The following is a 25,728-nucleotide window of genomic DNA, read 5'->3' as shown; positions in this document are numbered from 1 at the left end:
AAGACCTTGACCTCCTGCTGGCTACTACGCCAGCCTACCTCTGAACTATTGGTGGCATGAGAAGATTTTTACAAAATATTGGGTAAGCCACAGCAGCTGTATTTCTCATATATCCAGCCCAAAGCAATGCCTGTGCAAAATGGAGGGGTATTTTATATCTTGAACTGTGGGCTTAAAGGATTGATTCACAAGATTTAGCTTGTGTTGCTGAAGGCAAATGCAATGTAAGTGAGACTTCTGGATTGACAAGGAAAAAATAATTCCCATCTGATTCCTGCTTTGGAATATGGAGATGAGGAAAAGCCATTCCCAAAAGCTGCAGGAAAAGGCAGGGCCTTGACATTTCTTACAGGAAGGCTAATGAAGGATGAACTCCAAAGAGACTTGGCTAGATTGAAACACAAATATTGGCTCTACAAAAGCTGGCAGCCCTCTTTGACAAAAATAGATGAAGGCACAGGAAGAGTTGGTCACCATGGCCCAGAGTAAACAATTTCAGCACTAAGGATTTAATGTTCAAATGTGGATTTGTGTTGCTATTGACAAACTCCTCAGACATCATTAGTGCTAGAAAATCTTGATAAACAGAGATGTGAGACTTCATCATAGGTACCAAAAAAAAAAAAGCCCCACAAAATTAAAAAGTAAACAAAAAAATCTAGAAAGGAGTGAAAAATAAAAATGGAAGCAAATGATTTCTCTTTCTTCTCAGTGAATGGAATATTGGAATATAAGGTTAAGTACACATTTGATCATCATATAATTTGAATAAAATGAACTCTAGGTTAAACCAAAAGTGAATCCAAGATCTCTTGAGACTACAGAAAACCTGAAATTGGTATTCTTCCTAGTGTCTCAATTAGATGCATTGCGATTATGTTGTTTAAGATGAAGCCAGAAAATCTAAAATCAGAAAAAAGTAAGGCAGTCCTGAGGGTTTAATCAATCTTCACCCAAGGCCATTGCATCATTACTAATAGATCACTGCCTTTTTTTTTCTGGGTTTTAAAATTAGCACAATAGGCTTTTCAAATAAGATAGTCATTGACATGAAAATGAGAAATATGTACTTGGTCCATACAGGTTTTGACTGCAAAGATATTTCCCAAAGTAATTTAAATCTAATGACTTCTCAGACATTTGCTTGCCTTGAAACTGGGGCAATGACAGAGAAGTACATCTGTCATATCATGAAAACCCCAGCAAAAGCAGGGATTCAAGTTTTAACTTATGTGCCTGAAATTTTTAGCATAGCTTTTCTTTCTCATTTCTCTGCTTTACACACCTGTACTATATTGAAAATGGTCACATTTGGCACAATAATTGCAGTCCTTTAATTTAATGTAGTTCTATAATAAAACAGTACAAGTCATTTTATACTCAGGCTAATGGATTGCTCTAGAGACCTCCAAGGATCGTTCAAGAGCTGGGAGAAAGGAGAGTTGAATGTCTGTGGAATTCTCTTAGACCTAGTGTTCCAAAGCATGGGGCATATTTCCTCCTTAGGATATATGGCCTCCTTTATTTTTTAGTAGTGGAATCCAGATTTTATCCATGGCAACAATGTACCCTGCTAAAAAACCACACTTCCCAGCTTCCTTTGCACCTCACAGTGATCACATGACACAGTTCTGAGAAGGGGTTTGGGAGATTTCTCGATGGGAATTGACCACGTTAGCCAAGGGATATGTCTGTTGCCCATATCTGATTTACAGATGTGTTTTGCTTGGCCCATAGAGATTTATTTTTTTTAAACACTGGATAAATTCTCATTAAAAACTCAGATTTCTAGATTATTAAAAATGTATGAGGGCTTCCCTGGTGGCGCAGTGGTTGAGAGTCCACCTGCCGATGCAGGGGACATGGGTTCATGCCCCGGTCCGGGAAGATGCCACATGCCGCTGAGTGGCTGGGCCCGTGAGCCATGGCCGCTGAGCCTGCGCGTCTGGAGCCTGTGTTCCACAACGGGAGAGGCCACAACAGTGAGAGGCCCGCGTACCACAAAAAAAAAAAAAAAATGTATGAGATGTGATCCATCTTGTATTCCCATGTTGCAGTAATGGGCTGTGACTCAGTAACCATACAGCCCCTACTTCTTTCTATTGCCTTACTGTCTGTGATACTCCTTTCTTCACCTGCCTCACTCTGTGAGCGTTTGTTTTGTAAACCTTGCCTTAAACCATAGTCTGTCTCTCTCATTCTTTTTACTTTCTGTGTCTTATTCCATGTTTTATCTGTCTGTGCCTTAGCCCTGGATGACAGATATGTCCTAAAACTCATGCAGTGATCATGCCCAGGGAGGGCTTTCTCAAAGCTGCAGCATGTGTGAGTGAATAAATGGGATTAGTATTCACTCACTTTAATATTTTAGTTACTGGTCCTGAGCTTGGATCACAGGCCATATTTCAAGGTGAAGTGGACCACATGAAGTGGTCCTAGACTGCTCATTTGGCCTTAAGGATTAGAACTGCATTATAAGACAAACCTCAAGGAGTTTTTACTATATTCTTTTTCCAAAGACAGCACCAGAGGACATGTGATAGGGGGTTAAGTGGTCCTCCCTTCTGTGAGCTATGAAAAACTAAAATTTATGGTTTTATCATTCATCTACTTGACAAAATACATTTTGATTACCTTTATTTTCCTTACTCACATCATTCTCAGGGGTTGTGGGTACCACAGATTATACCCATTGAATGAAGTAGTACTTTTTCATAAAATTTCCCAAGCTCAAGTTTCACAGGACCTTCTGCATTCCAGATTTCAGAATTGAGTGATCAACCTATCTGTACTGCTCTTGATATTAGAGGTTATTATTGTCCCACTTCCTAGCTTTTACCATTCTGAATTGAAATATTCTCCCCCTTTCTTTCATTTGGCCTTATAAGGCAGCCTTCTATCTGGTGGAACTCTTGTTTTCAATCAGCCTAGCTGCCCTTTCCTGACACTTTTTCCAGGACCATTGTAACTTGCTCAAATTTCAGTAACCAAAGATACACAAAGTTTTATTGGAAAGAAAAATTATATTTCTTTTGAATGATATTCAACAACTGACTGATCATTTGAGCTGTAGTGCCACATTGAATTGACATCCTGGAATGATGTTACTCCTTTGGTCATAACCAATCATAGAGAGTAATTCCATTTGTACATAGATTTTGGATTATTTATTAATTACTTTTTCTTATATTGTTTTTGAGTTTGTCACTTAATGACACAGTACAATGATTCTAAATTGTGGTCCTTGGGCAAAAGCATCAGCATTCCTTAGGAACTTGTTAAAAATGTACATTCCCAGCCCTCACCCCAGACCTACTGAATCAAATGCTCTAGGGGTAAGGCCTGACAATTTTGTTGTACAAGCCCTCAAGGTGACTTTAATGCACACTCAGATTGGAGACCTACTGACATAGTGTTCTGTAAGTGAATGTGACATAGTGATAGAAAAATTAATAGGAAAGGAACTTTCTACTTAGAATTAGAAAAACTGGAATGTAAATGAGTGGAATATCAAAAGTATCTTGTTGTAATGTTCTTTTTGCTTGTTAGGATTTATGGCTATTAAAACAATCCCTGGCAATGTGTATGAGGTGTCAATGTGTCATATTTGAAGTAGTACTATCTAGGTTTGATGATCTTACTATAATTAGCAGGGGGAAAGGAAGAAATATGAGAATGGAGAAAAGAATTTAACCTGAGAGGAGTTTAAATATTTATACATGCAAATATTAGCAGAGAGAACACAGAGCCCAGAAAGGAACCAAAACATAAAGGAATGTTAATAATAAACCCTGCTAATAGGTAATGGCAATCGCCCAGTTCAAAGTAGAATTGTCAGAGATGCTCATAGAAGTAGAGGGAGGATTCTGAGAATCAGAGCTTCCATTCATTTCACAAATGATTATTGAGTGTCTACTCTATGCCAAGCATTGTTCTAGGGGCAGTTGTTCTTGTCTTGTCCAATGAGGGATAATATAGAAATTGTAAGTTCTGCCCTCACAGAACTTAGTCTAGTGGAGGTCATGAAACACCGAATGGTCAATTTTAATACGATGTGACAGAAGCCATGTTAGGGGATGTGCCAGGTAGCTGTGGGAGCTCAGAGGGGAGGCGCTGAACTGAGACTCCGGAGACGATGGGGGTCTCGGTTATGGCCACTGTTTAGAGCAGAGGCATAGTGTAGAAGCGAACTGAAGGAGATTAGTAAAGTAATTTTCTGCAGCTCATTTCTAATTATCTCTCTGAGGTGGGAAGTATTAGTCCCGGTTCGAGGTTTTAATAGAAAGTGTGTATGTTATAAGGACATGTGACAGAGGGGAGAGATCTTGGACCATGGAAACCAAAATTCTTGGCAGAAGCACAGGACTGGGTCCAGAGTCCTCTTTGAAACCATTTCTAACCTTGGAAAGCACAGGTAATAGTAACATTGGGGAGAGTGCTCTAGCCAAGAGAAAATGAATCTGTTAAAAAAATCTTTGAAAACAGAAGACCTGAATATTCTCCCTGATAGGTTGTTATTCTGAGATCCTCTCAGGAGGAATTAGAGCCATAGGAGCTCTTAAGCATAAATAGTTTTAAGAATATATGGGGGCTTCCCTGGTGGTGCAGTGGTTGGGAGTCCGCCTGCCGATGCAGGGGACACGGGTTCGTGCCCCAGTCCGGGAGGATCCCACATGCCGCGGAGCGGCTGGGGCCGTGAGCCATGGCAGCTGAGCCTGCGGGTCCGGAGCCTGTGCTCCACAATGGGAGAGGCCACAACAGTGAGAGTCCCGAGTAACGCAAAAAAAAAAAAAAAAAAAAAAAAAAAAAAAAAGAATATATGAGGGCCATGTTTTGGGTCCCCTTGTTAGTAGTAACTTTGGTCAGAGGACTGTTTCTAATGGAGCAGGAGATGGCTGATGGAATTCCCAGGGAAGCACAGTATAAAAAAGAAAGAAAATAAAGGGGGGAGGGCAAACAGCCTGTGACTTATTTTATTTCAATTTTTTGATTTTTATGTTTTTATTTACTGAAAAAACTTAATTTTAAAGAAGGTAACACTTATTGAATGTTTATTATGTGAACGGCTTTCAGTTTGTTTTAAACCTGTAACTTTAAGTGTAACTGGCCAAGAAATTCATCAGTGGTAGTTAATGTCAAGAGAGAGAAGAAACAATAGAAAGAACAGGGTTACATATAATTCTTACCAGATCCAGTCAAATAGCCATTTCATTAAGTTACTTTAAGTCAGGCAAAGTCATGGAGACTATAATTGAGGCTAAAAATCATTGAATATTTAAGCAAAAGTATCATTTGGGGTTATCTTTTCCCAGGTCTCTTCTGAACCTTTTTATGAGAATGGGCAACAGCTACACATTTGTATATACAAGTCACCTCTTTGTGTGAGCAGATTCTCTATTTCTCAGTCCTGATGGTTTACCCACATTGATTTTGTTCAGCTTTGCAAAGTATTCTGAATACATGATCACTGTTACAGTAAAATAATTCTAACTTGCCTATCTTTGTGTATAGCCTAATAAAGGGAGTCTCTATATAATTCTTTCAGTATGTTAATTTGCAGCAAATAATTCAGCCTGTACAATATGCTCCTTTCCATTCTTGAGCAAATACTTTATCCCACCAAGATCAAAGGATCCCACTTATTTTTTGAGTGACTTCGTCCCTTTGATATGTTAAAATAATCTCCTTTTATTGGTTTCAGAGAACTTGCAAGGTGTTCTTCAAAGCATTTTTGTTGTAGTTATTATTCTCCTCATTTATAATTGATTGGTTTCTTTTATACTCCCTTACCAATTTGGGGGAAATGCCCTCTTTTTTCTCTGATGATTTATATGGCTCTAAAAGTTCTCTTTTTAGCTCCTACTTCTAATGCTTATTTTCGTTCCTTGGTATATGCTTTTCTTGGAAAGCAAACAGCAGTGAGGAAGTACATAGGCTTTTTTATGGATTATTGACTTTGTAAAGTTCTTCCTTTCAATTGTCTCCTAAATAGGGCCTATATTTATCACATTTCCCTTTTAAAAAATCTAGATTGTATGGGATGGGTTTCTTGGTTTTCCCCTGTCCCATGAGGATGTGGAATTTAATTATGTTATTAATTTTTGCCTAGTGCCTCACCCACAGCAATCTCTAGGGTCCATTTCTGATCCTGTTTAGGATGAAAGTTCCCTCCTTGTGGGATTTAGAAAGCAGTCCTCAATTTATTAACATCCAGCCCCTACCCGTACTCTCATCTCCCATCCTGATTGAGCAGCTGGTTACTTTATGTTTGGATAATTAAAGCCTCTTACTATTATTATCTGGATAAAATTATCAGCTTCCCCAATTCTATTTAACATTTTATGTCTCATCATTTCTCTTGAGTAATCTATAATATACATTTTTTCAATATGGAGAAGTTTTAACATGAATTCTTTTTACAATCGAAAGTTTTTATATGAAGAGTTACAACATGAGTCTATCCTGTGAAGTTTATTCAAATAATACTTTTTGAGTGTCTGTTATATATCAGTTCTAGACACTGAGGATAAGCAGAAACTGAAATCAAAATCCATGCGCTTATATTCTACTGAGGGGTGGGGTAGGGAGACAACAAAGAAATAATTCGTCAGATGTTGGTAAGAGCTAAAAAGAAAAAAAAATATGTAGGATGATAGTTTAGAGTAGCCCTTTTCTACCAGTTCTAACAGAGAATTAAGCTCTGATGCCCAAAGACACCCTTTATATACAATTAATTAACTTCTCTCCTATGCACCTAGAATGACACCAGCAGTGTACAATCCTTGGGATATGGGAGGAAACAGTCACTGAAATTGTTTTCTGTAGGGCTTAATACACTCATGGAACCCTGATAGAGAAAGTTGAGGTGACAGTTGTAGTAGGTAGTGCTGCTTTGGATCAGCTGACCAGGGAAGGCGTCTCTGACAAGAAGTCTTTTGAGCAGAGACCTAAATTTAGTGAGGGAGGAGGGCCCTGCAGATGCAAGGTTAGGGTGAGGGGTAGAGGGTGGTGGCTAAGTATTCCAGCCAGCGACAAGGGTGGGCTTGGTATATTTGAGGAAGAGTTAAGAAGGCCAATGTGGCTGGAGCTGAGTTATCAAGGGACAGAGAGGTAGGGATAAGATCAGAGAAGTGGTTGGTGAGGGGTGGAGATGGGGTGATGAGGCAGCCAGAGGCATTTCAGCTCAAGTCAGTTCAACAGAGATGCACTGAGCTCCAACTGTGTGTCATGACCTGGGGGTTTCAGAGATGAATGAACCATGGTCTCTGTCATCTTGCACCTGACAATATAGATTATATCACTTGGCTCACACTAAGTAAAATAGTGTGATAAATGCTACACCTTAACAATAAGCAGACAGGTGGCTGTAGGTTGAGTCCTCCCAGAAGCAGCTCCTGAGACAAGCATTCAGGTGCTAGTGATTTATAAAGGAAGTGCCCACAAGGAGGAGGAATTCATAAGAGCCAAGGAAGGGTGGGATTTCAAGCAACAGACTCAGCCTGATCTATGGGGAGTTCTGTAGTGTAAATTACACTGCAGAATTTGTCACATTTTAAAGCAAAAGAGCTGTTAGTCATAGGCTGCCCAACAGGGTGGTGTCGCTCTCAGGCATTTTTGATTCCATATAAGTGAGGTGGCTTCAGTGTCAAAGGTAATCCTCTGAAGATTATCACAAAGGGAGTGGAGGGTGGGGGATGGTGTGAACACAGAGCTGGTGAAAGGGATTCAAGAGCATCTTGGGGCACCAACAGTCTCCATCCTAGGGCTAACAAAGTTTCTCAGCCTACAGGGTAGGGATTGAAAGACAGGCATAAAATAGTAAGCTTTGCTTTGGTGGAAACCTTGCCTATTTGCTTGTTGCTATGTCCTCAGCATCTAGTCCAGTACTTACTCACCATAGAGAACCCCAGGGGTGCTTCTTAGTGGGAATGAATACATGCATGAATGACATTCCAGGCCCAAGAATTAGTCCTGAAAATTTTTAAGTATCATTTGGTGGAAACCACATGCCCCAATATTACATCTTCATAGAGGATGCTAAGCTCTTCTGCATAGGAATGGCAAGGTGGTAGAAATATAGTTCAGAAATCTGGGAGATATAGTCATAAAAATGTCATATACACTTGAGTGTGACCAAGTGAGAAGTGATGCATCTAAGGGACAAAAAGTCCAAACTACTTAGAGTATGATGTGTTTTATTAAAAATTACAAAGAAGGACTTCCCTGGTGGCACAGTGGCTAAAAATCCGCCTGCCAATGCAGGGGACACGGGTTCGAGCCCTGGTCTGGGAAGATCCCACATGCCACGGAACAACTAAGCCTGTGCACCACAACTACTGAACCTGTGCTCTAGAGCCCACGAGCCACAACTACTGAAGCCCGCATGCCTAGAGCCCGTCCTCCACAACAAGAGAAGTCACTGCAGTGAGAAGCCCGCGCACCACAATGAAGAGTAGCCCCCACTCGCCACAACTAGAGAAAGCCTGTGCACAGCAATGAAGACCCAGTGCAGCCAAAATAAATAAATAAATTTATTTTTAAAAATTACAAAGAAAATAATTGGTGAAGACAATCTGTAAATTTTCAAGAAAATATGTACGTGTGTCAGCAGCTAGTTTGTTGTGTGACTTGGTTTCGGACTGAGATGGTCTTTTTATCACAGAGAACTTGCTTAAATGTAGATAAGAATCAGTATACGTGAGTGGCACTAGGATGTAGAGCTTGAAATCAGAGTTGTGTCAGGCACCAGAGAGGGCTGAAAGTTTCCCCCTGGGTGCCAATTCTGATTGGTTGAAGTGGGAGGTCACTAACACCGGGTTGAGAAGGAGTCTGAGGCCATATCCACATTTAGAAGAATACTACTAATAATAGCTAACATTTATTTAGCACTTCCTACATGACAAACACTGCTTAAACACTTTATATTGTTTAATTAGCTCATTAACGGATGTAAGAGACAAGTACTTGTATTGTCATTATATTTCCCTTTTGCAGATGAGGAAACTGTGTAATCATTATATCTTCCAAGGGCCAAACTGTCCAGGTTTATACAGCTGGTAAGTGGAGGAGTTGGGATTTGGGCCTAGATTCTACTCATAATCACTAGAATAAAGTTGAATGTCATGACTGATTAGAAAAGGGAGGAAGGACATATTTGCCATCCTTGCATTCTGGTCTCTTCCCCACCTTTCAAACACCGTCCATCCCCTTTAACAGCCAGTCAAATTAAACTACATTCTCTTCCTCAATGTTCCAGCCTCTTGTGATTTTGTATGGGCCGTTGCCAGCACTGAAACACCCTTCTGCTAGTCCTTTCCTGGCTAACTCTTACTAGTTCTTTGGAATTCAGTTCAGGTACCACTTTTTACAGAAAGCCTTCTCTGATATCAATAAGAATCCGTGTTCCTCCTTTGTGCTTTCTTATAGTGTATGAGCCTCACTTGTAACATAACACTTTTTATTTTGAATTGTGATGACTTAAACTTAACTTAAAATGAGCTAAAAGACAGGGTTCATGTAGTGTTTTTATTGAATGAATGAGACTTGATTGCTCTCCTTATCTCTGTTCCACAGTACTTATATAGTCTTCTAAAAGTTACCTGCACAGGAGTTGGACCACATGGAGTTTCCAGCTCTGTTATCCATTTCTTATATCAGTTTGGAAGTTCCAAACATTTTATTCAGTAAGAAGTTTTCTCATTTACATTTATGTTTTCTATTATATGCATACAATATGGTGTTTTCTTCCATGAACCATTCTCTCTCCTTTGTGGCTAAGCTTGCTAAGTGTGGTATCTCCATCTAAAAAAAAATCACCTTGTTGGAAGGGGTACATGGGGGCTTTGACTTTATTAATAATATTTTATTTCTTAATTTGGGGGAGGTATAGAGGGGCATATCATATGCTTTAAGTATGAAATATTCCATAAAAATATTACAAAAGAATATATATCTTTATAGATAATATAAAGAATATAAAGAACAGAAACTTATCTTAAAACGTCCACTGTGTTAGGCTAAATCTGTAGACATTTACACTACTAAGTGGAAAAAAAGGTACCAGTTATTAAAATACAGATACATAGACATAAAATGGTTATCCTGGCAAGATGGAAACTAGAATCTTGGGTAATCTGTGGGTCTTCATGAATGAGAAAAATTAAGTTTAGAGAAGATATTTATTGCTAGAGAGATAAAAACATAATTAGCAATCATAAAGCAGTCTGTGGGGCTTCTGACCAGCATGGAGCAATGGGTGGATTTCTGGAGACTTGGTTGTTTATGTCTTATCTCTTTCTTTTCTTTTCAAATATTCCTAAATCTCTTACTAAGCAATTTCTGGGGGGGTTGGGAGGGAAGGGACGGAGGAGGGCTTGCATAAGCTAACTCCTGATTTATATCAGATACTAACCTATCCATTTCCTGGGATAGGACAGCCAGGTTATACTTGTGAGGCAAGCAGACTGAGAAACAGAAAATGAATGACAGCCTGGATGTTGTTTTTTCAAATTCTTATTCTCAAGCAAGAATTTCTTTGTTTCTCAATGCCTCTTTTTGTAATGATGACACTCACAAAGAGAAAATAAATTCTTTTCTAGTTAAAAATTTAAATTACTGATGCTGGTTAAATATCAGTGAAAAATGTACTTATTTTACCCAGTAGATAAAGCTAGAAGTTTACAAGGTGAGAAAAAATTCCCCCCATTTGAATGCTGTGAAATACATTTTTAATAAGTGTGAGAGCAGAGGGAAGTTAGATTGCAGGCTTACACATCAGCCTTCCATATTTCTGATGTGGCAAACAAAGTCATTTTTTTTTTTTTAGATAAGTTTTTGTGATGTGTGTGTGTGTTTTTTTAACATCTTTATTAGAGTATAACTGCTTTACAATGGTGTGTTAGTTTCTGCTTTATAACAAAGTGAATCAGTTATACATATACATATGTCCCCATATCTCTTCCCTCTTGTGTCTCCCTCCCTCCCACCCTCCCTATCCCACCCCTCTAGGTGGTCACAAAGCACCAAGCTGATCTCCCTGTGCTATGCGGCTGCTTCTCACTAGCTATCTATTTTACGTTTGGTAGTGTATATATGTCCATGCCACTCTCTCGCTTTGTCCCAGCTTACCCCTCCCCCTCCCCGTATCCTCAAGTCCATTCTCTAGTAAGTCTGTGTCTTTATTCCCGTCTTACCCCTAGGTTCTACATGACCCTTTTTTTTTTCTTTTCCTTAGATTCCTTATATATGTGTTAGCATAAGGTATTTGTCTTTCTCTTTCTGACTTACTTCACTCTGTATGACAGACTCTAGGTCCATCCACCTCATCACAAATAACTCAATTTTGTTTCTTTTTATGGCTGAGTAATATTCCATTGTATATATGTGCCATATCTTCTTTATCCATTCATCTGTTGACAGACACTTAGGTTGCTTCCATGTCATGGCTATTGTAAATAGAGCTGCAATGAACATTGTGGTACATGCTTCTTTTTGAATTCTGGTTTTCTCAGGGTATATGCCCAGTAGTGGGGTCGTATGGTAGTTCTATTTTTAGTGTTTTAAGGAAACTCCATACTGTTCTCCATAGTGGCTGTATCAATTTACATTCCCACCAACAGTGCAAGGGGGTTCCCTTTTCTCCACACCCTCTCCAGCATTTATAGTTTGTAGATTGTTTGATGATGGACGTTCTGACCGGTGTGAGATGATATCTCATTGTAGTTTTGATTTGCATTTCTCTAATGATTAATGATGTTGAGCATTCTTTCATGTGTTTGTTGGCAATCTCTATATCTTCTTTGGAGAAATGTCTGTTTAGGTCTTCTGCCCATTTTTGGATTGAGTTGTTTGTTTTTTTGATATTGAGTTGCATGAGCTGCTTGTAAATTTTGGAGATTAATCCTTTGTCAGTTGCTTCATTTGCAAATATTTTCTCCCATTCTGAGGGTTGTCTTCTCCTCTTGTTTATGGTTTCCTTTGCTGTGCAAAAGCTTTTAAGTTTCATTAGGTCCCATTTGTTTATTTTTGTTTTTATTTCCATTTCTCTAGGACGTGGATCAAAAAAGTTCTTGCTGTGATTTATGTCACAGAGTGTTCTGCCTATGTTTTCCTCTGAGAATTTTATAGTGTTCAGCCTTACATTTTGGTTTCTAACCCATTTTGAGTTTATTTTTGTGTATGGTGTTAGGGAGTGTTCTCATTTCATTCTTTTACATGTAGCTGTTCAGTTTTCCCAGCACCACCTTTTTCACAGAACTAGAACAAAAATTTTCACAATTTATATGGAAACACAAAAGACCCCGAATAGCCAAAGCAATCTTGAGAAAGAAAAATGGAGCTGGAGGAATCAGGCTCCTGGACTTCAGACTATGCTACAAAGCTACAGTATACAAGACAGTATGGTACTGGCACAAAAACAGAAATATAGATCAATGGAACAGGATAGAAAGCCCAGAGATAAACTCATGAACCTGTAGTCAACTAATCTATGACAAAGGAGGCAAGGATATACAATGGAGAAAAGACAGTCTCTCCAATAAAGTCACTTTTGAGCAAAATGGCTGTTGTTGGCAGAGTGTTCTGAGGGGACCTCACTAATTCAGTTAAAAACTAGGTCATACTCCACTACAGCAAATATTACTCCATAGAAGAACTCTGTGCAACAATAGCTTTCCAAGATCCTAGCACTAATCACTTTTTGTCACAAAATATAAGAATTTGGTAAAATCCCAGTAAAGAGAACTGAGACTCTCTTGGAATACTTTAAAATAGACTCACATTCTTTATTTAGCTATCATGGCAGACTAATAGCACAGCTTGAGAGTTTGCCTAAATGTAGATGTTCTGTATCAGGAGGTACAACTTGGACCCAAGTTTAACTAGTGGTGGCTTCAGAATTGTTACAGGAGAGAGGCTAGAGGAGGTTTGGTGTGGGGGCCTGGGATTCTGCATTTTAAACAGGACTCTAGGTGATTCTGTTGCACACTTTGGGAAAAGCCTCAGAGAATAACTCTTAATAATGCAAATAGAAATTTGCTTTTAGTTAAGAAGGACATAAAACAAGTCAAGATATCACCAGAGAGTTCATCAGTTTGGTGTGGTTAACAAAAGGTAATAGGTTCTTTTTGCAATATTTACTAAACCAACTGGAATTAAACCTAGTTGTGAACCTGGCTTTTAAATTTAGTGTACTGAATAGTCTTCTGAGTATTTATTCCCTATGAATTATTTTTGGCCTTAAAAAATCTATTCTCACAAATTATGTGGAAGCGTTTCTTGTATTTCCAATCTTTATGTCATTAGTGATTTGTGTTGCAGAGTTGATTTCCCTTGTTAAACAATGAGTTCCTCAATCTAGCAGCTTATACAGGCATTCTCAAGCATGGCTGGATACAAATCACCTGTGGAACTTTTTAAACCCATAGTTGCCCAGGCCCCACTCCTCACTCCACTCGCAATCTCTAGGCACAGGACCCCCAAAACCTATTTCCTTAAAAGCGTTAATGTACACCCAAGCTTGAGAACCAATGGTTTAAAGACAGCACAATAAACTTTCTCTGAGACTTTCAAACACATTTTTCTTGGTTAGACGTTTCGTTACTCCAGCTGCAGCCAGAACCATTGTTGTGCTAGATTCAGTGCATTCCCTGCAACTCTGAGCTTTGTGCTATGCTATCTCTGATAGAGACACTTGTGAACAATGTCTGAGATTGTTAAGCAGGCTTCACTTGTAGGGCTGATAAGCCAGAGGCCCAAGACACACTGACAGGGGTGAAGTTTTCTCTAAGTGACAGTTTGATCACCTTGAGGAATAGTGAGAGAAAACTTCTGGAAGCAGTGTCACACCACCTGGTCTGAAGTAGGAAGAAGGTTTTAGAGAATGCAGCACTTAGACCTTTGAATCACTTTGGTGCAGTCTTGAGTAATAAGGGATTGACTGTGTTGAACAACAAATATTCTAGTGGCCAGTCTGAAAATACTTAGATTTAGGTCAAGTTTTAGAGATGACAGAGGCATTGGGCTTCCTGAATTCCAGACTCCGGAATTACTGACAGAAGTCTATCTCGACAATTTCAAAGATCCCTAAGATAGGATATTACAACCTCTCTGGCTTAGTTTGGATAGTTCTGGCCTGAATTGTCCAAGATGCTGCAACAATTAGCTCCCTACATGTTATTCCTATATGTTTCTTCCTGAGTTTGCCTGTGTAGCTCTGTGACAGACTGCAAGTTTCCAGAAAGCAGAAACCACTCATGTTGCTTCTCTGGCCAAGAGTATAGCACAGTGACACACATGCCCAATACTTTAAGATGACCTAGTTCTCGATAAGGAGCGTCCAACCAAATCAGCGCAGGTTTGTGTCCCATGGGCCAAGGATGGTTGATGTTGAAATGAAACATACCTTCCCTCAGCCTGTGCCCAAACTACGAGCGTCACCAGAACACCCCTTGTTTAGTCAGTCACTGGAATGCTTTCCATCACTTGAAGAAGGAAAATGTCTTGAAACTTTTAGATAACATGGAGCGGGGGTTTTAACCATCATTTTCTGACAAATGTCCTCAAAATATTGCTACCCAAAGCGTGGTCCTCAGAACAGGAACATCATCATCACCGCTTAGAACTTGTTAGAAAGGCAAAGTCTCAAACCCCCATCTCAGACTTAATGGATCAGAATCCTCCTTTTAACAAGATGCCCAGGTCATTCTTATTCATATTTAGAATTTGAGATATCGATTGATCTAGTAATTGCTCAATCAAGCGCCAATTAACCCCCCAAACAGACACTCAGCCCTTTGTGCACACCTCGCACCCGCTCCACTCGGTAGCAACCGAACCCCCAGAGACATCGGAGAGGGTGCTGCCGAGGGCAATTTGGTGATTGGCTGGCACTACCACGTGACCGGGGCTGGTCCTCCCGTGCTACTGGATTGGCTCTCGCGGACGCTGACGGACAGGGCCGGGGCGGGCCAAAGCTGGGTCTGAGAGGCACGCGCGGGGGCGCGAAGGCGCGAGAACGCGAGTGCGCGTGCGCAAGCGGTGGGGCATTTTTTCCCGAGCCGTCGGAGGGAGCCGGAGCGCTTCTCCCGAGGTAAGAACAGCCGCGGGGCGGCCTCCCTGCCCTTCCGCTGCCGGGTGCGGGCCAGCGGGGAGGGAGGAGGTCTGGGGTTCGCCCGCCCGGGGAGCCTCGCTTGGGAGAGGATGCAGACCCGGGCTCAGCCATCATCCTCGGTGCCTCGGTTTCCCTTTTTCTGCCCTCTAATGCATCTGCCCATCCTCCTCACCGCGGTGACGGGTCCGCCTGAGGGGAGTTGCCCACCTGGCAGCTTCGCCTCAGCCTTTGTTTCCCGCCCGGGGGGATGCTGGTATCGACCCCCTCCCCAGGTAAAGGGTGAAAGGTGGTGGGGCAGGGGCCGGGGAGAAGATATCTTTAATTCAGTGGGACCTGTCACATGTGAAAACGAAGAAAAAAATGTGGTGTCTCTTTGGCCAAGCCGCGGGACTCGAAGTAATCCGGCGGCGGCGAGCAAAGCCGAATTCCTGGTGCAGCCGTGCGGGCGGTGGTGGGGGCAAGGACCGGTGGGCCAGCCCAGGTGCACCGGTGCAAGGCTTCTCCGGACCTGCCCGCCAGCTCTCAGTCCCCGAGCTGCACCGAAATTGAACGCTTTCAGCCTGCTGAAGGAATCCAGAGATCCGTAAGGAGACGGAAAATGATGATTTTAAAAGCAGTTGGGCACTGGCGGAGCAGGTCTAAATGAGAGGCTACCATAAGAAATTACAGCGAAACTGATGACTGGTAATTGTGAGGAGGGAGATGCCTGCAGTGAACTGCAGACCAGACCATCACACTGATATTCTCCTTCAAGAAAACCTTTTTCTGAGGGGCGGGGTGGGGAGGGGAGGGCGTTTATCTCTGTAAACTGGTTATCTCTGTAAACTGAGGTTTTTCTGGGCTGCCGAAGCAAGTAATGACTTATTTCCAGCATGTTAATGGGCTGTAGGGAGAAGGGAAGGCAGGGTCTAAATTACACCCATTTAGATCTCCTTAATTCTTTGAAAAGTGCATGTTTAAAGAAGACCATTGGATGCCAAACCTGCTTGTGCATGGGGGGTGGGGGGGAATGTCTCCTTTAAGTCATACTTTAAAAAGGGAGGCATCCCCTGCCTCTTTCCTTCTGCATTTCCCCAGACCTGCAAATAGCAAGGGCAAAAAATCCCTTCAGTTTTCCACTGGTTAATTTGTTAGATATACCTGGTAGTCTGCTCGGTAAGAAATGGTTCAACTAACTGTTATTAGGAAGATTTTACTGTATTCTGGAGTTTCACTGTAATTCATTTAGAACTTACTCTGGTAGGAAATGGACAACAATCTCTCCAGTTCCTGGTAGCTACTGCTTCAAAGGCTTTTTATTACTCTTACCTTCCCCATACAAAGTTTTGTGTTTTTTTAGGAAACAGTGTGATTTTTTTTAGGCATCTAAGGCACACCCCATGCCTGTGAAATGCCTACACTTGCTAAGCAACCAATTTACTTGGCAAGTTCAAGCTAACTGAAGAGGGAACACTTAAATTTGTTAGGGGGAATCAGAATTAACATCAGCTGTAACAAATCAACTTTTGGTGGTTCTCTGGGGTGAGCGAAAGTAAAAGAGAAGGTGCTGCAAAGCTTGTTGGGAATATAACAAATTACTCTCATAAAGTAAAATATAGATTGTCACCTGACAGCTTGGAATAGTAAGAATAATTTTAAAATTTGTCAGTGATTTGTTTTTAGCTGGTATGCAGTGGGGAGAGGAAGGAATTCTGAGGCTGGGGTAGGTGGTATAGTTTGAAAAGGTATATGCTTATGTTTACAGAGAAAAATGTCACTTTTGTTATATAAATACACAGAGGGCATGCAGTGTTTATCTTTAACCTGTGGAAGGGAGGCAGGGGTTTTGGAAAGGTTGAGAAACACTTATTAGGTTACACAAGGGAAAACAGAAAGATTGGCAGGCTTAGTTTATCTTTAGGGAAGCAAGGTACCTCGGTGACCTACAGGACAAGGTTTATTTTCTGAGTCGATAAAAGCCCACTAGTGTAGCTTTCAAAGCAACAACAAAATCATTTCCTTTCTGTTGTTTCTGTCCCCTGGGTCAGGGAGGGGGGGGATAGAGAGTGAATGAGAGAGATTAGAGTCTGACCTGCATGCCTAAGCAGTAGCGTCCTTTGAGCAGGATCTGTGTCACATTGTGTAAATCTAAGAGCCTTCACGTTGAGAGAGGTCTGAGCACCTTCCCTGGGACACTTGCTGTAAGATGGAGCGGGATAACATTGCCACAGGTGGGGGCACGGGTGAGATCATCTGATACAGAAGCATGGGGGGGAAAGGAGAGCTAGGAAGTGTTTAATTCAGCGAGGCTCAGCCTTGAGGAGCCTTGAGGAGGCATTTCTAGGCAGAGCCGCCTCACTATTGGCTAGACTGGCTGGGCTTTTTGTGGCTTACAGAAGACCTGCCCTTCACGATGGGGGCTCCTGTGGAGTTCCCTGTCTCAGATTGTAAGCATCAGTTATGCTTGTAATGTGCTCTAGAAAAGAAAGGCTCACAAAGACACAAATCTAGGCTACCATTCTTTCAGATCCTTGGCAAGTCACCCACTGGCTTCCAGAAAACAAGTTGTGCCCTCCCTACCAGTAGATGGCACTGCTGTCTCTGGGAATTCCTGGAAGAGATGAAATACAGAGCTGGCAAACCAGCGGTGTGTAGCCTCTAGTATAGATTTTGAAAGGCTGTATCGGTTCTCAAAGAAAATCTAAAAAAAAAAAAAAAGTTCTGAAAGCCAGAAATGCTGCTCTAAGGTAGGGATGGTGACCGTGGGGGTTGAGAATGGTGCCATTACTCTGCTGGTTGTGTGTGGGAGGTGGAGAGGGTAAACTGACAATGAAGCCTCATAGCACAGGTTTTGAAAGTACTTGGCATACATGTTGGCTAATTGAGAATGAGGTTGAAATCATGATTCAATCAAAATTCCCAACAACTTAATAGTTTCCACTTCTTTGCTTATAAAACTAGTCTCTACATGTGGGCGGGACTATGGAAATACACGTGTAACTTTTAAACCTGATCAGTATCTAATAATTACATGGTCTGAAGATAGTGGTGAGGGTATTAGTTAAAATAATGCTCGTAGTTACTATACTTCAGCGCTGTCCACAAAGGTAGGTCAAAGTTATTCTGAATCCTAAAACTTAAAAATTCCTAACAAGTATTTTAAGATTTTAAGATTGTATTAACAATTCAAATCTTGAACTCCGGTTTCATTGACCTTATTAGCCAGGGTTCGTTCATCTATTCCCCTGTTTTGAAATACCTTTTTTGTTTTTGTTGTTGTTTTTCATTTTTTGTAATTGACTGTTCTTTGAGATGGATTTTTTAGCCATGATATTTGAGGGAGGTAGTACTGTTGCTAGTGAGGTTGCTGTGCATACGAGCTTTGACCCTACTGGAGGCATAGAGCACTGCTGCTGGGAGTCATTACCCCAGTCACCTGCTTCCTCGTGCCATCCCCATTCTATGGCTCAGCTTATTTGAAGTTTATTTCTGTCTCTCTTCAAGTGAACTCATGAGCTAGGTTCTACTACCAGTGCCAAATCCTAAAATCCTGCTGATGCTAGATGGCAGTAGTCACAACAGTCCAGTAGCACTGCCTCATCATGTGACCTCAGATACATTTATTTGCCTTTCAGAACCTCAGTTTTCTCACCTGGTCACTGGGATTGGTGAGATGTGGTGCATGTCTCTTAAAATCCCTTCTAAGTCTAAAATTCTATGACCAGGTAAGTCTTAATAAGGTATTTCTGAAGCCTCTGAAAAATTCTCATCTAGAAGGTATTTTCATGCAGTGAACCTAGGGCAAAAAGAAATCTCACTAATATTTCTTCTCAGAGAAATGATTGTGCATTGTCTTAGAATCCTAATAATTCAGAGTTGTAAGAAACCTAGGGATGGTTTAGCTCAACCTTCTCATTTTATAGGCAAGGAATTTCACCTCAGAGCTGAGTGACTTGACCAAGCTAACAAAGCTAGTTAGAGAACTAGGACCCAAGCTTGGGCTCGTGTCAGTCTTGCCTTCTCCAGTGCTGTGTTTCTTCACCTGCCATCAGTACACAGAAGATGCTGTGTCTACAGGGCTGGAGCCAAAAAAATTCTGAGTAATTCCTTAATGTAGGGTTTTAAAGCTACAGCATGAATAGTGTTGTGTTTGAGCAGAAATTCAAGGTCAGGCTTCTTTTCGCACCTTATTCTTTTCTTCACTGACTGTTATTTAGCAGCATTGTTACTATACATCCTTGTATTTTTAAAACTTTTCTGCATAACGTTTCCTGTAAGAAAAAGCTTTCATCACCCTAGAAGAGTCATTCCCCAATCAGATGTTTTTAAACTGGGTCCATGGACTCTCTGAGGGCGATGTGGATAGAAGAGTGTTTCCATATAATTGGCTTCCTTTGTAATCTTATATATTTTCTCTATGCATTTAACAGATTATTCTGAGAAGGAGCTCCTTAGGCTTCAACAGATTGCCAAAAGGAGGGGAGGGTCCATGGCACAAAAATAGGGTAAAAATTCTAGGGTCTAGAATAGGTTCAGGGAAATGGCCAGGATGTGAGAATTTTTGAGGTGCTAGAGACACTATGGTGGAAGAGAGTTGAGGGTGGAGTACAGAAGTAAACCTATAGAAGTTCTTAGAACATTTTACCTTTATTACAATGCTTGAAATTACTAAATGAAGATGCTGATAATAACATTTTACCCATCTTAATGATGGATATGCAAGTATGGATTTCCATTTATCATTCCTTGCTCAGTAAGTACGCCCTCCTAATTTCACCAAAACACTTTCAAATTTATATGGCTTTATTGGAGACATGCATACTAAGAGCCTCCCTTCTTCCCCAGTCTGATTTGATTTCCAGGTAAGTCAGTGCCTTTCTGACTTAGGACTTGGAGTTTGGACTCCTGTCTCTCACTGCTGAGGCCCTATGTTTTACTTTCTGCTGTTAACTCTTAGGACTCACCATGATCTCAGAGATGCAAAATAATTTAGATGTCAGGGATAAAAAATCTTGAGGTTCCTTTATTTGTCCCCAGGGTTGACTACAGAAACCACTGCTCCTCCTCAGCTAATTATTTCCTTTTCCTTTTTTATATGCAACCTCAAATTCTCTTTTTCTAATTGTCCCCTAATAGTAGTGACTCAGTGTGTGTATATGGAAACTAAAAATTCTTGTTTTTGCCAGAAGGTATACAGAAGTTAATTTGTGTTCAAGTCACATTTTGGACACATGAGATATAACTTTGATGGAAATCACTATGTTCTGAAGAACGTCTGCTTGGAAATCTCAATGTCTGTCCTGTAACCCCCTCACTTACATTTGGTATGATGGTGACCCATGCTGGTCAATGCTACCTTCTGGTACCTTCTTAGATTTGGGCCAGGGTAGCATTTATTCTCACTTTAGGAGAAGAATAAAACTACCATTTCTTCTTCAGAAGGAAAAGAAGAATTGAATTTATGTAATAAGAGAAGAAAAAGTCAAATTTCTGGATTCTAATTCCAGCACACTAAGTTGTTCTGAGATTTCGGGGACATCGTTGACTTCTCTGAGTTTTTTACTTGTCTGGAAAATAAGAGGGGAGAGCAGTGACCACTTTAATTCTTTCCAGTTCCAAAATCCTGTGACTCTATGAAATTTTACTTGGTACCCAGATTAAACCTATCCTGAAAATGCTGGCTAGTTGGGAATTCATGTATAATCAAAGTCGGTGCCAAGATAATAATTCTTTGTAACTGCAAATCACTTTGCGGTATACAAAAATATTCTCTAATTTAAAAAATCTCTTTTCTAGTTAAGGTGTGGTCAGAGAACAGCAGCATTGGTATCATCTGGGAGTTTGCAATCTGCATTTTATCAAGATGCCCAGGTGCCATGCATGTACATTAAAGTCTCAGAAGTGCTGTTTTGTCTCATTTTGAATCGCACGTTGACACACAGGTCAATGAGGGAAGCAGGGTATTTCACAGATGAGGAAACCATATCTCAGAGTTGTTAAGTGACTTTGTTAAGTAACTAAGTCAAGTTCACCGTGCTAGTGTCTCACCCAGAACTCCATACTCTAAAACTAACATTGTCTTCTTTGTTGGGCTGGAGTCAGGCTTGTATGAGACTGATCACTAGCTACCCAGAAACCCATGGGCTTAGGTGTGGCTGTGTAACTGAGTGCAAGCAGAAAAGGGTTGTGGTCCACTTCTAGGAAGAAAACAGAAAAAGAGAACGCCCATGTGAGTTCCTCTATGTTGTTTTACGCTCCTCGTAGGCTGGAATGGAAAGGACCCCTGGGGGATCTTGGAAGCTGTGTTTAAGGATGGCAGGACTTTTGTCAGCCTGGGTGCCTGGATCACTGATCAAGGAGGGCCCCTCCACTGTTCGCTTGTCCAGTATGTATATAGGGACCAGAAACAAACTTTTACTGAACTAGAGGTAGTATATGTGTTTGGGTCTATGTGTTAAGTAAGTACTTAGCCTACACTAGCAAATTCACTTGAGCAGTAGCTTGGGACTTGAAGTTACGGATCTTCTGGCCTAACGCATTCATTCATTTCTCGTCTTTGGTAGCTGGTGATTGATCGGTTGTGGTCCACCATGCAGAAGTGAGTGGTGAAAGGCAGCAGAGCTGATGGGTCGCAAGGATGTAAGTGCCTTTGAAGGCTCTCACACCCTCTACTCCAGGGTAAGTCAAAGGCATTGTTGCCATTGTTGCTCTGGTTTTACTCTTGTATTAACAGCCTCTTGGAGTCAGTGCAGTGGGGTGCCCTGTTTGTGAAAGTTTCCCAAAGCCTTTAGTGATTCAGCTGATAAACACCATTAAGATCAGTACTTACAAAGCTAAAACCATTGTCAGGGTGATGGGATGGAATCTCTGCATGAGAATATCTCAGCACAAGAATTTTTAGTGAGTTTGTGTAGGATTTGATTTATGTGGGTGGTGAGGGTGTTGCTGGGCCTTCCTGAGGTACACTGTAGAGGAGGGGACTAGGCCTGAGTGCCGCTTTCCTGTAGCCATATCATATTGTTAGCTCTGCTGGCTCAAATTCCCCTCTCTCAGCATCCTCCCCCTCCATGGATTACTTTGCTTAACTTTTCCTGCATTAATCACTTTTCTTTTCAGGATGGGGGGCGGAAACAGCTTACCAGAGAGTTGATGATTCCCAGTTTGGTGGATAATAGCAGTAGCAAAGCACGTGGTTCTGCCCATTCCATTTTATTTTATCCAGTGTCACTGGAAGTCACATGTCCATTCCCTCCTCATCTGTTTGCAGTCCCTAGTGCAACGGATGTAGGCACTGGGAGCATTATAACCAAAGCTGGCTTTGGATTTTCATTTGTCCTGAAGATTTTTGAGATCAAAAGGAGAAGTTCACTGCTCAGTGTGCCCTTCTCAGAGACAAGTGGAAGTCTGGGAGGGAGGGGTGGAAAGGACATCCAATCCTTTCTGAACTCTCTGGCTTCTAGAGCTTAAACTAAAATCAGACTCACTGAAGAGAAAATTATAGTTAATACAAATCTAAGCAGAGCTAAGGATGGTTAAGAAAGAGGGGGACAGGAAGTTATATAACAAAAATAAAAGTAATCAGCTGAAAAACTGGATGGAGGGTTGTTTTTAAGCACCTTTTTTCAATACTGTTGCGCCCTTGCTGATAACGTCCCATTACCCAGGCTCAGACAGAGGGCACCCAGAAAGGCTGATGTCCTTCTGTGCCTTACATGGCTCAGTAATGAGTACAATTTACTGAACAAAATAGACAATTAGCAGCTGTAGACCTCTGGAGATTCCTATAAGCATACATCATTACTGCTCTGGAGTGATGCACATGCTTAGAGATAAGCAAAGCAGAGAAAAGGCAGCTGCAAAGCACATCAACAACTGAAGAGTCCAGGTGAGTGGCCAGACACAGACCCCAGCTCAGTGCCTGGGGGTCAGTAAAGAAAGGACCTGGTATTTGCTAAGCTTTCTCATTAGAGGAAAGGAGCCAGACTTTGCCAGCTTTCCTCAATTTCCTCTGTGGCTCCCATATATTTTGCATTTTAAAAGTAACTAAAATGTATAGCATGCCAGAAATAACACTGAACTGGCATGTTTCTTGTGTAAATGTTGTACAAGGATCAAATTACAGAGGGAGCCATTCTTTATTGACTAGGGGCCAAAGAAAGTAGTGCTGGGGTTGCCAGAGGATCAGGGGTTCTCATCCTCGGCACCACTGACATGCTGAGCCTGGCGATTCTTTGTTGTGGGCTGTCCTGTGCATTGTAGCATGTTCAGCAGCATCCTTGGCCTCTACCCACTAGATGCCGGTAGTTCCCCCACTCCACCCCACCGCAATCGTGACAATCAAAAATGTCTCCAGACACTGCCAAATGTCCCCTGGGGGGAAAACTGCCCCTGGTTGAGAACCACTGCTGGAGGCGTACAGTGACTTAATCTTGCTCTGAGTTTCTTTGGGACTGTATTTTAATCATTTAGCCTCATTTTGCTCCAGTTTCCCTACCTGTAAAATGGAGACAGCATTTATAACTCAGTAGCCTAAAGAAGGGATGTACGTAGTTCTGTGTGATTACTTGGGAGCTCTATAAATGCTAAGAAATATCTGTCTCCCCAAATTTCCAGGACTCAAGGATCACTCTTAATCCTTGTGAAGGCAGTAGCTGAGGAGCAGGGGAGTTTGAAGGGTGAAGGGTTAGTGGTGTGGGAAATGATGAACAGTATTGGATTCTGATTTTACTTGAGAGCTTCATATTCAGCTCATTTCAACAATATACTCGTGAATAAAGACTTTTTTTTGGAAAGTTAAAAAATGGGAGAGTGGAGGAAGGAGAAGGAGGCTGTTCAGAAGAGCAGTTAAGGAAATTGCTTTTGACCGGGGGTTGAGGGGTTGTGGTAATCTCTTAATGCTAAAGTCACTCATGTATAATCAGATCAAAGGACATAAAGAAGTAACCCCCCCGAAGAAAAATATCCTCCCAAATGACTACTGATCCTAGAACAGATTTTGCAGGTAATACAACAAAGACCAGAGAATATTTGGAGAAATCTGTTTTTATCCTAGAACTTTTACATTTATGTTTCTTCTCTCCTTTGGAATTATGGAAAAGGGTTTATCTTCAACCCATGCTCTTTGAGTGATACGTAAAATGTTTTAATATCACAGGTGTTCTGATAATCTTCTAGAACTCTGTGTTGGAATGGTGAAAAAGGCCATCACCCTGACTTAGGCCTGAAGCAATCACGTTATTTTACTAGAAAGCCTCAGTTTAACTCTAAGGAAGGGCAAGTGCAGGGATTAGATGTAAACTGTCCTGGCAGATTTGTGTTCAGCCTTGCTGTGTTTCTGGTCCCTGCAATTATTAGATACACTCACAAAATTTACAACAAACACTACCATATTGACACAGGCACAGTGCGGACAGAGAACATTGCCATCATCAGAGGGAATTCTGTTGGATAGCACTGCTTCAGTCTGTAAGGACCCTATTTGTCAGAAATGCACACTTGTAGTGACAGCATGTGCGCTTGTTATAGCAAGACCTTACCTCATTTAAAACAGGATTGCATTTTGGACTTTTCCATCCTAGGGCACTTTTCAATCTGTGAGTGGCTCTTGCTGAACTTTTTACCTTGCTGCAGCATCTGTCTGTTACAGAAAGTGCCATGGGCCTGTCTCTCTGACATAACTGAGCGCACTGCCTCAGAAATATTTGTGCTTTAATCCAAGGCTGCTGAGCTGTCTCTTTCCATCTGGTCTCTCCATGCCCTGATCCTTGGTGGTGAAGCTAGTTTGTGCAGGATGTCTCTTTTGATACTGCCTAGAGCATAACAAAGAGTCTGGGAGAGGTGGCGAGAGAGTTTTCACCTTCCCTTCTTCCAAGCCCCAGTGTGGCTCAAAAAAGTGTTTCATAATAAGGTATTAATTCACAAATTTAATCTCTCAAGTTTAATCTCTGAGGAGTTATCCCCTAAAGAATTAGTCTCTAGATTTTCCAACAGACATATTATAGTACAAATTTAGTAATTAAGCCCTTTAGCAACATGGAAAAATTTTCAGGTGATATATTATCTATTACTAGCACCAACATTAGTTGCTCAGAAACTACCATAATTAGAACAAAGGAAAAGATGTGGAAATAAAGACACACATTTTAAAAGATATAATTTAAATCTGAGCCCAAGACTGTTTTGCGTGGTAGCGGGACTGAGAACAAGGAGTTGTGTGCTGTGAGAAGTGTTCCTGGAGGGCGAGGGGAAGGAGGTGGCGGGGGCGAGGTGATCTCCAGACAGTCTTCACTCGACTGCTTCACTTCTGATGGTGCGGTGCTGGTCCTCTTACTGCCCTCCTCTCTTCACTTTGCCTTTCTTTCCTGCTTTGGTCTGCTCGGAATGTTGGAGGGGTCTCAGTGTTTCTCAAGGGAGGTGCTGTTAACATTTTGATACAGTGATTCATCATCGTGTGGAACTTTGCTGTCCATTATAGGACATTTAGCATCCCTGGTTACTAAATACCTGTATTACTCTAACCAAGTCACTGAGTCAACCAGCATGGCCCCTCACATTTCCAAATACTGCCTGTGATTGAGAATCACTGGTTGCTAGAGAGTTAAGTGGGGTCTTTTGTTAGGAGGGAGGAGTAATTAGAGTTG

General features: G+C 41.3%; 1 protein-coding gene across 1 annotated transcript in view; it reads left to right on the top strand.

The window, feature by feature from the left end:
- Positions 1-15,036: 15,036 nt before the first annotated feature.
- TMEM108 (transmembrane protein 108) overlaps positions 15,037-25,728 on the top strand; it is a 372,302-nt gene continuing 361,610 nt past the window's right edge. The window contains exons 1-2 of the mRNA XM_079921274.1: positions 15,037-15,088; positions 21,652-21,766. The gene's annotated coding sequence lies outside the window, so the exon portion shown is untranslated. The remainder of the gene's footprint in view (positions 15,089-21,651; positions 21,767-25,728) is intronic.

This window comes from Stenella coeruleoalba (assembly GCF_951394435.1).
Source record: "Stenella coeruleoalba genome assembly, chromosome: 5".
In the NCBI taxonomy this organism is placed as follows: Eukaryota; Metazoa; Chordata; class Mammalia; order Artiodactyla; family Delphinidae; genus Stenella; species Stenella coeruleoalba.
Note: the sequence above shows the minus strand (reverse complement) of the source record. Positions and strands in the feature narration are given on the sequence as shown.